Genomic DNA, 15,228 nt, shown 5'->3' with positions numbered 1-15,228 from the left:
TAATGTTGCACTGGGATCGGCATGTCTTTCCTCGTTATTCTCTTAGTGTTGGAAAGCCCTTGCACTCTGCCGGTCTTGCTGCCATTGCACGCAGATGGGTTTCCACACTAATGCTTCTCTATCGCCTTAAAGTCCGTGCCTTTCTTTCAGGGTGTTGTCAACTTGTTTGTCGTTGTAAACAGCCACAGTTCAGCCTCAGCTATCCCCCTTCGTCCACCATCGTCACGATACAGGATGTGAGGCAAGGCACTGCACTTGAGTGATCCTTGAAGTGGACTTCAAGGAGAGCATGTCCTATTGCATGCGGGTTTGATGTCCACGCCCCGCCCCACGAAAAAAGGCGTCTGCTGATATGGCCTCAGATCTGGGGAAGGGCCCTCCTTAGGACTGAGCCATACTATGCAGCCACTTCTGCACAGTGGGATAGGACCTCTACTCTCGCCTGTATTGTTTTCAGAAAACAGAAAGGGGGAACTGTGGTGAGCCGCTTCTGCAGATTATGGTCGCCATTAGAAGATGGCGCTGGCTCCGCTGTGGTCTGTGACAAACAACTCCTTATTTGGGAGAGTTGGCGCATGGTTTTTCAACACCCTATGAGAAAGTTCCACGTGGCAGCTTCGCATTGGGGCTTGAGATGCTTTATTAAGGCTGGGAGGGGCATCTGAGGGGATTAGAAGAAATATCAAGGGCCTGAATAAACTGCTGAAAGAAGATTCCTGAGTTGTGTCTTCCTTGCAGGCAAGGAGTCGTGACAGTAAATTTTCACAGAAGCAGTATTTGTAAGAAACAAAAGGGAAAAAAAGCAAAAGTATCTGCTAAGAAAAAGGTTACAACATGTATAAAATTTGAAAATATTTCAAATTAAGTCAGTCATGAAATGTACATATTTTAAGCTTTTATTCACATGAAAGTTCAGAGTGTGCAAATCCTCACATACAAAAGTATAGAAGATAGAAGTGTGCCCAGGGAATGAGGAGAAAACAACTAATACATACAGCTTTCTTCTTGGGATAATAACTTTATTCCTTTTGATAAAATAGATGTTTGCACAAGAATGATATATTAAAAACCACTTGTGACTTTCATATGTAAATTATATCTCAGCAAAATTATATAATTATTTAAAGAGAAGGTAATGAATTTGCACAAGTACACTACATAAACATGCACAGAGGAACTAAGATTTTAGGATAGAACTTCAGATCTTATTCTGAGTAAAATTCCTTAGGAATCTCCATTTTACTTATATTGACTACACAGTTGAACTAAGGGTTATCTATAGAAATTTGTCAGCCATTTTATTTTAAAAAGAAACAAAGGTTTAGCAAAACATAGTTGAGAAATAGTTCAATCATTGATTTCTCAGTTTTATATTTTCCTAAGTTTTATAACACCATTACAAAGGCAGAGAATTTGCTTATAGAAATTTAAAAATTATAAACACAATTCAAAAAATTTAAAGGAAGATCAAATTAGTATAATACAATTCAACATTTTACAATATATTGAAAAAATTAGCTCAGTTGTATTTTTAAAAGCCACAAAACATTTCATTTTGATGCATGAAAACTAGTTGCCTAAGTTTTACACAAGGATGTAGTTCAAACCATTAATTGTGTAGATGTGGTTACAATACACCTTATAACAAGTAGCAAACACTGAGCTAGAAAAGATTCTCTGCATACAAAACACAGATTTACAACACCAAGAGATTTCACAAATTTGTTTTATCAAATAATTTCTCAATTTTGATATTACTTTTAAAATTGACAACTGGAAGTCTTTCATCAGGGTTTCTTTATTTAAAAAAAGTGTCAATGAGTGAGGCTCTTTTACTCTTTGCTTTTGTCCTTTGCAAAAGAAAGGAAACACAAATTGCAGATAAAAACAACATATTGGCAGATTTCAAAAATTAAACATTTAAACAATATCATGGCAACTAATTTTAAAGACATCTAAGTTTTAAACTCAAGTAGTTTTACAAAAAACATGTGTATTCCATATGCAATAACATTCTTTCAATAGCAAAATAATAATATTTTGACCAATATACACATATTGACACAGGAACACACTATATCCCTGAGTCTGGTTTGCTCAGCAGTGATCTTTATCTAAGTTCTCACGAAAGGGATTTAACAATTCCACAGATGAACCCAGAAGAATCTGTAGTTCATTTGTGAATTCAACCAAATGTAATAATTCCTGACCTTCTGGATCGAATGTTTCCAAGTCTTTGGAGCAAGCAAACAAGGCACTTGTGGAAACCTGCTTATAAAACTCTAACTCTTTAATTGTGACAATTTTCATATTTGGAAAATTGGAACTGAAGTCACAGGATGGCAATTTCAATTTCTTAAGAACATCAGAAAGCAATAACCAGTTTCGTGGCCTGTAAGATAAAAATAATATGGTGATTTAATAATAATAATAATAATAATAATAATAATAATAATAATAATAATAATACTTGCAATATTAACAGTACTGTCAACACTTGTCTTCCTGAAAAAATACAAAACAAGTCTATGCCTGTAAACAAGAGCTATAGTTGAAGCCCTCTGCCTTTTCTTAGTATAGCTAATCATTGACCAACATCTTTTCAAATGAAGATAACGTCTCTACTTTTGCAGTAGTTCTAGTCTTATCTGGCTTTAAAAGAAATCCAGAGAAGATCAATTGATTACACAAAGCATCAGCAACATCTTTGTGAGAGTCTTCATAATTACTACATCATTTCTGTCATGGCTGATGGGATGAACTAATATCCTACTCCTTCAGTTCTGGCCATAACTTGTGTGATTCATGATACATCCCACTATGCTCATGAAGTACAGAGCTAAGAACACAACCATACCACAAAAGAAATAATTTATTTAATTTTTAAAATTTTTAAAGAAATAATTTAAAGCACCTCTTTCATCTTCCGTTCTTATAAAGAGAGAATTTTGAACACAAATGTTTATATCTTTTCTTCTCCCTCATTTTTGCTCACATCTTCTATTTTTAGCATGACAATTTTTAGATAATATTATCTTCCTAACAAACTCATGCAAAACTATGTTATATTATCTGTTACTATCAAAATTTACTACATATAATGTTGTTCATATAACTTCAGAACCAGGGGAATCTGTCTATTCATTAAGAGCCTTTGACAATACACTGCAGAACATAACCCCTTGACATATACAAGAGCCCAGTCTCTTGACAAGGGATAAGTCTCAAGGACACAGTGTCTTATTATTCTTTCCAGGAAAGACCTGGAAATAACATAAATGACTATAAAAAAGACTGCAGGTATCAGTAAAATGACTTTACTAATCCTACATAAGAAAAAATAAATTATCAGATAACAGCAGTCTCCCTTATCTGTACAGGAGTCCTCCATATATGTATTAAAAGACACACATAAATATTTATATACATATGTACATGTATATACACATACATGTATGATACATATATGCAGACATGTGTAAGTTTTTCCCTAAGATGAAATTATTTCCCTAAGATGAAGTACAATGAAGGATTCACAACAAAAGCAATAAAAAATTATTTTAATTATAAACTGTAGTAAAACTTATGTAGATATGGTGATCTCAAAGTACTTTATTTTATCATCTCCAGGCAACACTTATCTCTTGAAAAATCTCAACTGCCAACATTATTATACTTGAGTTTTAGGGCCATTATTAGGTAAAATAAATATTACTTTATAAGTGCTACACCTAGATATCTTACATAGGCTCAGCAAAATCAATCTGATAACTATTCCAATGAATTGCAAAGGTAATAAGGATGTGATGGTTAAAAGGAAGCTTTCTGTACATGGAGTATACAGCAGGACACTGCAAGATTTCGTAATGCTACTCAGAATGGCATGCACTTTAAAACTAACAAATAGTTTACTTCCAAAATTTTCAGGTTTATATTTTTGGACCTTGACTCTTTACATACAGTGAAACTAGAGGAAATGAAACCACACATAAGCAAGGCCACTCTGCTGAAGTATTGACAATGTTCACTCAAATTTCTACAATTATTTCATCAACCTCCTAGTATTCTTTCCCAGTTAGTTTAGTGACTCTATTTCCAAGACCACAAAACTTATTCCTTAATGACATCAATGCTTTGGACTTGGATCCTTACATTAGTCTTGCTGGTGTTCTAGTTATAACAATTTATAGTGTGTTGAGTATAATTATTGTTTTCCAGAGAAGACTTACTGGATTTTATAAAATGCATGGATATTTAGACATCATTCCCTCACTCATAAAAGGCTTATGGATATACCTTAAAAATCTTAGAATGGAACCACCATTTGACCCAGTTATCACTCCTTGATTTATACCCAAAGTACTTAAAATTAGCATACTACAGTGATGCAGCCATATCAATGTTTATAGCAGCTCAATTCACAACAGTAGCATGGATCCAAACTAGGAGCTCTTTGACAGATAAATGGTTAAGCAAATTTATTATATACACACAATAGAACATTACTCAGTCATAAAGAAGAATGAAACTATTGGATATGCTGGTAAATTGATGAACCTGGAGACCATAATGCTAAGTGAATAAACCAATACCAAAAATCCAAATTTTGAATGTTCCTTCTGCTATGTAGATGCTACATAATATAAGAGGCAGGGAGAAAAATATAAGTTCATTGAATTAGGCAACAGAAATCAAGGTAAGGGAGTAGAAATAAGAAGAGGAGAGACAACAGAATGAACATATATGAACACATGAGCAGTAAAACTCCACATCATATACAACCATAACAATGGAAAGTTATCCCCATATGTATACAATATGTCAAAATATATTCTGGTTACATACATCTTATAATAACAAATAAAAGAATTTTTAAAAAGTGTCTTTAAGTTCTGCTATTACTTCAAAGTGAACCCAGTTTGTATATCACCATATGACTGATTCTCACCCCTGAGAAACAGATACTTGAATCATGTAACATGGTAAGAGGGGGCTATCTGAAAATTCAAATTCAAACATATCACTGTTAGCTCCATCTTCATTCTCCTTGTCCTCTGGTCCTGGAGGGTTTGCCAAAACATTGTTTCCAGCTTTATAATCTGGTTCTAATGAAAGGGAAAAGAGAAAAAATTAGTGGGCTAGAACAAGATTAAGCTGTCAGCAAAGGACTTTAAACAACAACAAAAAACGCTCCCCCCCAATTATTTTTATAGTGCCCACCACCCACTGCCGCACACTAACATCACAGAGAAAAGTACTGTAACTGATTTACTTTCCACAAAACTATAAATAAAAAACACTCTCACCACAGACTGAGGTCCCATAGAATTCCCAGGAGGCATTCAACTCATTGTCAGTGCAACCCTGAAGGTCATTTAAATAATCTGAAGGGAAAACAAACTCAAATTATTTGAAAACCAATAAACTATTTCAGCAAAGTTTCAAGCTACAACATTTACTGCTATTATAGTATTATATATAATTCTATTTATATGCCATTATATATTATAATGCATTCACTTTTAAATTTTTTAAAATCAGCTCACAAAATCAGTTGTTTTTCTATACACAAAAAAGGAATTAAGGAAATAAGTATATTTACAATGCCATCTAAAGTAATAAATTCAATGAGTTATAAATAACCAATGAGACAAAATATTTGTCTATTGAAAATTATAAAACCTATCTAAAGCAATCAACCATTGACTCACATCTTTGAGAAATGGATACTTGAATCATGTAACATGGAAGAGAAGGCTATCTGAAAATTCAAATTCAAACACATCACTGAGAAGAACATTCAGTGTCCACGGACTATAAGACTTCATATTATTCAGACAAAAGTATAATTAAAAAAATCTAGAATCCTTGGGCTAGGGTTATGGCTCAGTAGTAGAGTGCTTGCCTAGCACAGGTGAGGCCCTGGCTTCAATCCTCAGTACCACATTAAAACAAATAAATAAAGGTTACATTTTTTAAAAAATCAGAGTAATGTCAAAATTCTAAATGTCATTTGGCATCAGACATAGGAAAAAACAAAAACAAAACAAAAGATCCGAAAATTCAGCTATAATTTCAATGAACTCTAGATAGTCAAGAAAAGGAAATATGGGACTCTTATATTCTGATTTTATAACTTAATATAAGTTTTCTCTCATATGGGGAAGGTAGAGTAAATTAAGTGACAAAAGGAAAGTATGAAATGAAGGTAAATCTGTTAAGCAGTGGAAAGGAACAGAATATGAGAGAAGAGTGATAAGAAAAGGGAGGGACCACAGAATAAAACTGAGTGGGAATTCAAAAAAATGTCAATTTAAAAAACAATAAAGAGTAGAAAAAAGATGAAGGAGAATAGGATAAGAGGGAGGAAGAGAGGGAGAGAGGATAGAAAGTAGCATAACTGAAATAAAACAATTTATATTCCATGTATGCCTGATCTGGTCAAAATGATTTCATTGTCATGCATAAGTATAATGTACTAATAAAAATGAAAACTCTATGAAATCAAATAAGTACTAGATCTAATCAACTGGAGCTACATAAGTATAAAATAAAAATAAAACAATACAAAAAATAATATTCAAAACATATGGTACAATGTTACACTAGCATAAACACTAATGGAATAGAATAGAATACCTGAAAATATAACCTTCTAAAAATGTGTGTGTGTGTGTGTGTGTGTGTGTAAAGAGAGAGGGAGAGAGAGAAAGAGAGGGAAAGAGAAAGAACAGGAGAGAGATGGAGGAAGGAGGAGGAAAAGAGAGAGAGATGGCATGATCTTGTAAACTCAGTTCTCAGCAGACTGAAAGCAGGAGAATCACAGAGAGGTTTTAGGCCAGAATGAACAACTTAATGAGAAAATTTAATATATGTATTATAATATAATATAATAATAATATAACATATATTTATAATAACATATTATTAATCCATATGTAATACATGTATTAATATAATTATAATAATAGCCATTATATCATTCCTAAAAGACATATAAAGTTATTATAATATCCTATTATATACATATATATATATATATATATATATATATATATATATATATTATGAATCTATATAAGAACAGGAATAGTGTTGTGTCACTATGTGCATGTAGACCCAGGTACTCAAAAATTGCTTGATTACAAGAGTTCAGGACAGCATTTAGTCTTCATAGTGACACTGTCTGAAGAAGAAAAACAAAACACAACAACAACAAAAGCCAAGAATATGAATAGAATTAGTGTAGAAAAATGACCAATGTGTGGAAAAAAAGATGTTCAACATAGAAGAAAAAATGTTCCATGATCTCTGATTATTAGGGAAATACTGATCAAACCTACACTATGGTTGCAACCTTGTACCCACAGTCATCCAACACTATACAAACAAGGGAGTAAGGTGGAAATGAAGGGAGAAAAGAGAGGGGGGAAAAGTAAGGAAGAAAAGGAAAGGAAAGTAGGAGGGAATACTGCAGGCAGGAAATGATATGAGGCAACAAAACTCCCATGCAGTGGTGTTAAAAATAAAATTGCACTGAAAACAGGGTCTTTTTATATCTATGTTTATATTAGCCCAGTCACAAGATTTTTTTTATAAATTCAGAATAGTCATGCATATCAATTTCTAACATATTTCTTTGTGCACATCTATACAATTCTTCAACAGCTGATTCTCTGCTTTATTCTAAAAAATAAATGCCTAATTATCTTCTCTATGAACAGATCATACACTGATGCCTCAAAAATAAACAAAAAAAATAAACTTCTTTCTTCATAGTACTGGTTAATATCTAATAAGTTAAACAAGTTGTGGTTAATGTGAGTTACTGCTGTTTTTTTAGCAAAAATTACACAATAATTTATTCTGAAAACCTTATATTTGTTTTAGGTATCATATAAGACTGTTTCTTAAATGATGTGTTAAAAGCTAACTGAATACCAAAGACAAAACCAAATAAATTAATGCATGGCAAGTTTGCATCTTCCATCTCCCAAACTCAAGAGTAAAAACGAGTCATTCTGGTTAAAAATGAGTTGTAGAAAAACAAAGTGACTTTAGAAAATCTTTTAAAGTATTAGTAGAAGTAAATAAATGTATACATAGAATAAATTTTAGCTTCACTAGAAACATACGCCATAATGTACAAAAAGTTCCATGTCAATGTTGTCCTAAAATTTTAAATATTTAAAATGTTTGCCTATTAAAATCCAAATCTCAATAATCGATTATCATCTATTTTTTAATAAAAAAATGTCTCTTGAACTTTATCATCCTAGAACTTTATATGACCTACCTTCAAAAAATGTTTCCATGCACTTGCTTTTGGTCATTTTCATGATGGTTCTACCTGAGTAGGTGGCCAAAGTGGGGTCAGCACCATAGGATAGAAGCAAGCGGACAATTTCCAAGTGATCATTCTCGACTGCATTATGAATTGGTCTATAAAATATATGTAGCAGAATTAAATTAATAGATACCTACTAGTTTCTGGAGCTTATCCCTTAAATATTGGCAAAGACGAATGAATATAACATGTGTGCTAAGTCCCTTTGCATGTGCTGTCACTGACAGCAACAAGAAGGAAATTTTGGCATAATACATTGATTAGCCCAGCATCAAACAATGAAATACTGTTATTTCTATATTTAACTCTTTAACATAGAAGATTAAAGGGCTAATTCAGGAGTAAATCTCAAATGTAAATCTGTTTCAATATAAGGCCTAAGTGGGAATTCAAGAAAAAAAAAAAGAGTTTTTCAAAATACTATCAAACTAATAATATTAACCCACAAGTAAAAAACCTCAAAATAATGGAGCAAACATAACAAATAATTGTTATCCAATTTAAAAACATGCCTATAAAATACTTTGAAAGAACCTGAGTGCAAACAAATGATTAACAGAATGATTATGATTTCCTGAAAGCAAATTCCAGGATCTTTGAGCAATCAAAGATCAAACTTTTAGGACTGAACCAGTCAACAGAGTAAGTTCCATAAATAATCTAGTTATCATCTAATTTTTTTAATAAAAATATTTCTTGAGAGGGAGAGAGAGAAAGAGAGGGAAAGAGAAAGAACAGGAGAGAGATGGATGAAGGGGGAGGAAAAGAGAGAGAGATGGCATGATCTATTTATCATCCTAGAAATTAATATGACCTACTTTCAAAAAATGTTTCCATGCACTTGCATGTTTTTAAATTAGATAAAAATAAGTAATAGGAAATTGCCTGGAAATGGAAGGAGACCCTCATTGATATACAAAATTACAAATAAGAGAATTTGAGGGGGAAGGGAAAAAAATAAGGAGAGAAATGAATTACAGTAGATGTGGTAGAGAGAGAAGATGGGAAGGGAGAGGAGGGGGGATAGTAGAGGATAGGAAAGGTAGCAGAATACAACAGTTACTATTATGGCATTATGTAAAAATGTGGATGTGTAACCTATGTGATTCTGCAATCTTTGTAATGTTTTGAATAACCAATAAAAATAATAATAAAAAAGCAACAAGAAAATAAGTATTTCTAACTCATGTTCTTTGGAAGACAAAATTATGAGGTCATACTACTTGGAATCTGTGAAAGACCAAAACATATTCTAATTTTGCAATTTCTTTTTGTCAGTAAAACCCCCACAGCCAGACCTCTGACAATCTTAAGTAAGAAATATTCTTGGACCAACTCAGGCCTGGATTTCTTACAATAAATCAAGTTCAAGGAAAAATTTAGGAACATAGCTGAAGGTAAAGATGACAAAAACACATAGTGCCAACATGGAGCAGTGGCCCTCTCTACTCTTAGGACTTGTAGCTTACTTATATTTTAGTAACAATGAGTCAGCAGATAGACAAAACTAGGCACTTTTAAGACAATATCCCTTATAACTTATAGAAGCTCATGTATTTGGGGAGTTTCTGAACAAGGAGATGTTATGGACAAGATTATATTCCTTCTCCCTGTTCAACAATGATATGGGACAAAAGACACAAATACAGCAAGATGAAACTCTCTAGATTGCCTCAGTATCCAAGAGAGTACCCGACAAGTGACAGTAGAAAGTGATTAAGTCCTTGTATTAATTAGGAGCCAGACGCAAGGCATGGAGGACTTCAGAGCACCACAAACCTTCACAGGAGCAGAAAATTTTGTTAAACCACAGTGGAAAACTGCCAATTCAAAGAAATAAGTGATCCAATTCATACTACATTACTACATTTTTGGTGTACATCATTTTTCTTTTTCAATACAAGTATACCTTGGTCACTGATTTTTGAAAAGAGAAAAATTAGGAATAAGAAATGGAACAAGTTAATGCCTTTAAACACTCAAAACACCATATCTATCCATGGGCAAACATGTATGTACACACAACATCAAATTAAAAATCACAATAAACCCTGTACTTATAAAATATAAGTAGCAGTAAAAATTTTTTAAGTATGTCATAAGTACTTGAGTTCTGATTATTTTTTAGGGTTGTACAGAACTACAAACATAATTTTTACCATCTATTTTAAGTATTCAGTCCACTGCAAGATGTCCATAACATTGTTTTGAAATGATTGCTATGCTCCATTTACAGAACACTAAATTTAATCTTTGTATCAAATACCCAATAACCCTATTATCTTCTATTATCTTCTACTTCTAACCCTGGCAACTACTATTTTAAATTGTTTGCTGGAAATTCTCTCACATTTAATATGTAACCACAAAGATTGTTAGGTAGCTTTTTAAATTCATCAAAATACACTGATATCTTACAAATATATCTCATATATATATATATATATATATATATATATATATATTTAAATATAATTTATTTATACACAAAATCTTCTCTTCTATATTGAATCATGCAGTGGTGTGAACTATAGTCATTTTCTGAATAATAGAACTCCAGATATATCACCTGTCTGTGATTTTTTATCCATTACATAATCTCTACCCATTTTGTCTAGCTTTGGTAATCACTATTCTGATCAGTAATTATATAAGTTTAATATTTTTAGCAAATTATCGTCTGCATTTTAGAATTATCTATAGTAATATCTGCTTTTTCATGTCTGATTTAATTGACTCTTGTTTAGAGGAGAGTTTATTATTTTCCAAATAATTAACTGTTTCACTACCCCTTCACACTAATAAAAATTCTATATCATTAATTTCAGATCTTATTTATTTTTTCCATTTACTGATATTGTAAATACTTTATTCTTTTTTTCTAGAACCTTTTGGTGCATCATTTGTTTATATATTTGAAATCATCCTGATTTTTTATGTAATTATACATTACCTCTGAAAATTCTATATTGATATTGTTGTGTGGCATCTCGTTCTCATTCAAATTTATAAGTTTCTTAGAAATCTGTTTAATTTCCTCCATTATCTATTCATTGTTCATAATACTAGTCAAGCTCTATTTATGCAATTCCTACAAGTTTATGGCTATTGATTTTTAACTTCATTCCATAAAAATAAAAAAATAAGTTTATCTATATTTATACTTATATTTAAAAATATATTGCTCAGACTTGCTTTGTGTTCTAAGTTCTATTTGGGGGATGGTTGCCAAAGAGTTATAGAATTATATGAACTCAGCTCTTGTTTGATGAAATATTTTCCAGATATCTGACAAGTCCGTTCAAAACACAATAGTTAATGAATAAAACCTTTTTATTCATTTTATGTTGGGACCCATTTAATAGTGAGAGGAAATCACCAAATCTGGGTATAGAAATCACCCAACTTTTTCATAGTGGGGTCCACTGTGTCTTTATGTCTAGTGCTATTTGTTTTACACACTTAGCTTCACCAAGATTTGAGGGCATAGATACTCGATATCATTTTGTTTCTTTCTATCTTTAATTTCTTTTTAAATTGTGCTTTTTCTTCTGGATTGAAGTTTTCTCTTAAAAATATAAGAGTAGCTGTTGCTTCTTGATTTTCATTTCCATTTGCATGAAGCATCTTTTTTTCTATCATTTTACTTTCAGCCTGTGGATGTCTAAACTATAAAATGATAATCTTAAAAAGAATATAATTTGATCTTCTTAATCCACACTAGAAGTCTATGTCTTTTAGTTGAAGAACAGAATCAATTTGCATTCAGTTTCTTATAAAGAGATGTTCACTTTATTCTTTCATTTTGGTTTATTTATAAATTTTAATACATTTGCTTATCTGTGCTTCTAAATAACTTTATCCATTTAATTTTTAATTTATTCTTGGTGTAGTATTTGATTATTTTCTGTAATATTGGGTTAGTAATCATGAATTAACTAGGAGTGAATTAATTATTACTTCCTGGGAGTGCTTAAGATCTATCATTCCAAGTACTCCTGACTTTTAGAATCTTTTCTCTAAAATCAAAGATTATTTAATGGCTTACCTCTAAATGTGACCTATGGTGTTTTCTTGAGGCTTTTAAAACTATGTCTTGCTCTGTATGTTCAGCATTTTAATTAAAATGTTCTGGGAAGAAGTTTTTTTCCTTGACTGACTCTATCTGGATTTCTGTATTCTCTTCTAGCTGGATGTCCATCTCATTTCCAAATGTAAAAAATTTTTCTGATATTATTACCCTGTGCTTTCTTAAGTTTCCTGTATTTATATATTGAGATATACCCATTTGCTAGAATGGTTTGCTCTTCCACAGTTGTTGTTTCTCTTGGGCTATTTCCATTTTACTGTGTCCTAAGCAATCTGTGTATCAGTAGAATTCCTCATTAAGATTATAGTGTGATAACTAGGGAAAACCAGATCATTAGTAACTGCAAACACTTGAGAGCAAACCATTTATTAGTAAATCTATAAAATTATCATTAAAATATTTTATATAACTTCAATAGTTAAAGATAAAAATGAAGATGACATCCTAAAATACCCTAAGAAATTTCTTTTAAATGAAGAACAGTTCTATTCTAATATATTTCATTTTATCATACAAGAAAATATGATCAATAAGAAAGAAGAGGAAAAGAAAAAGAAAAGAAAAAAATAGAAATGGGAAGTAAAGGGAGTTAGAGTAAATTGTATAAAGAGAAGAAGATTTATGGAAGTACATAGAGAGAAGAAAACACAGACACAGACAAATACACACACGCACACATAAACCCCACATAACTTATAAAAATATTTTATATATTATAAAGTTATACTCCATGTATTTATAATGTCAAAATACACTTTTACCATGTATATCTAAAGAGAACAAATAAAAAATTCTCTAACAAAATTACTATAAAGAAAACTACAAAAACACCCTCAAAATCAAATCAATAAGAACAACAGCAACAAAAACAAAAACAGACAAGCAAAAAAGGCAAAAAGAAAAAAAAATAAGAAAATAAGTAAAATTAAAATAAAGGAAAACATAATAAACAATAATCACTGAATAACTAAACAAAACTGAAATCACAAGGGAAAAAATCATGAGTATCTTTGGGAGAGAGACAGAAGAAAGAAAACATTGAGAGAGGGTGAAAGTACAAAAAAGAGAATGAGAAAAAAAAAAATAGAATTAATTATGCCAATTATTAATTTGAATATTTTTACATAAAAATATAAGCCATCTGTGATAGTTCCTATCTAGAACTTGTGAGGCTGAGGAAGGAGATTGTGGGGCTGAGGTGTCCTTGACAATCCAGTCAGACATTGTCTCATAACATAGAGAAGAGGGGGCTGGAGAAGAGTCTCAGCAGCATAACAAATTCTGGGTTCAAACTACACCTTCACAAAGCAGAACAAAACAAAACAAAGCAAAACAAGAAGACAATAAAAAACTATCCAAAAATAAAAAGGAGAGAGGAAGAAAAGATATACAAAAGAAAAAAAAAACAACTGGAGAAATAAATGATGACGACAGTATAACTGAAAGGGAACAGTAGTTCAAATACCACAAATTATGCATACTATAACCCTAAAAATAAAATGTATAAAGCTTGATTATAGAATATAATATAAAATTGTTTGGGGGAATCTAGAAAATCAGTACATAAGTTTATACTAGTGAAAGTACAATGACTCATGACAAAGAATGAAAGATTACAACTCCTTGCTAATGTGTCTGTGATAGAGGGAATTCACAGAAGGCCTTGAGGCTTTCGATTATCCCATATCTTGGAGTAATAAATTACACAGCCTCTGAAAGGTTTTGGACATGGAGGAAGCAACTTTATCAGTTTTACACTTTTTATTTGACTTGTCTAGTTTAGCCTTCTTTAAACAATTTCCAAAACAGAGGTTTTTACAACTCTCTATAGCAACCTGCACAGATATTAAAAAAAACTCCACTGTTTTTATGCCATTCCTGGGAGCCTACAAAGCTTTAGATGTTTGACAGAATTATTAGAGCACTTTCTGTCCTTTTATTTGCTGCTTTCCTAGTTGGAAGAAGAGCTTTGTATACTGTATGAAATATTTTGTCCACTAAAGATTATTACAATCCAACAAAGACTATTAGAACTAACTAATTAAATAATTTATGTAGAGTTGCAGAATACAAACTCTACAATTTCTGTAGAGTTGCAGAATATCAACATAAAAAATTTAGTAATTTTTATACAATAATGATTTTTCTTAGAAATAAGAAAGCAATTCTACTCAAACGTATTATATTGTATTATATATACTTATAACAATATACTTATAGCAATATCTAGTTTTATATATATATATATATATATACATATATATATTTGAATATTAAATATCCAAATATAACATATAGTTGTGTTATAAAAATCCAGCAATAAACTAACAAACGAATTGAACAATCACTTCAATGAAAACTGTAAAACTTCAATTGAGGAAGATATATAAAAATTGAAAGAACTTCCATATTTATCAGTCAAATAATTAGAATTGTTAATAAGTCATCAATATATAAAGACACCTACATATTCAATATAAGTGATGCGGGATAATAAAAAATTGAAAACTGAGAAAAAGAAAAACATAAAAATCAAATTAAAAACAAACATGAGAATTTAAAAATATTTTTTAAAAACAATGAAGGAAACAATTAATGGGGAAAAGAGTCAAAAATTTCTCCTATGGGCTCAGAAGGTATTTTATCCTTGGCTTCTAAGGCTAAATTCTATTGGGAAATGGGAAGTAATGGGTCATGACTGCAACTTGCTCTATGTCCTCTTAGATCTTGCCAAACCCACTAGTTCAACCCCGCTATCTTTTTTCACTGAATTTATTAAACCAGACAATTT

The 15,228-nt window shown here is 31.3% G+C and overlaps 1 pseudogene; it reads right to left on the bottom strand.

The window, feature by feature from the left end:
- Nucleotides 1-2,097: 2,097 nt before the first annotated feature.
- Nucleotides 2,098-15,228, bottom strand: part of LOC143639825 (BCL-6 corepressor-like) — a 48,296-nt pseudogene continuing 35,165 nt past the window's right edge.

The sequence above is a fragment of the Callospermophilus lateralis genome, chromosome Y (assembly GCF_048772815.1).
Source record: "Callospermophilus lateralis isolate mCalLat2 chromosome Y, mCalLat2.hap1, whole genome shotgun sequence".
Classification (NCBI taxonomy): domain Eukaryota; kingdom Metazoa; phylum Chordata; class Mammalia; order Rodentia; family Sciuridae; genus Callospermophilus; species Callospermophilus lateralis.
Note: the sequence above shows the minus strand (reverse complement) of the source record. Positions and strands in the feature narration are given on the sequence as shown.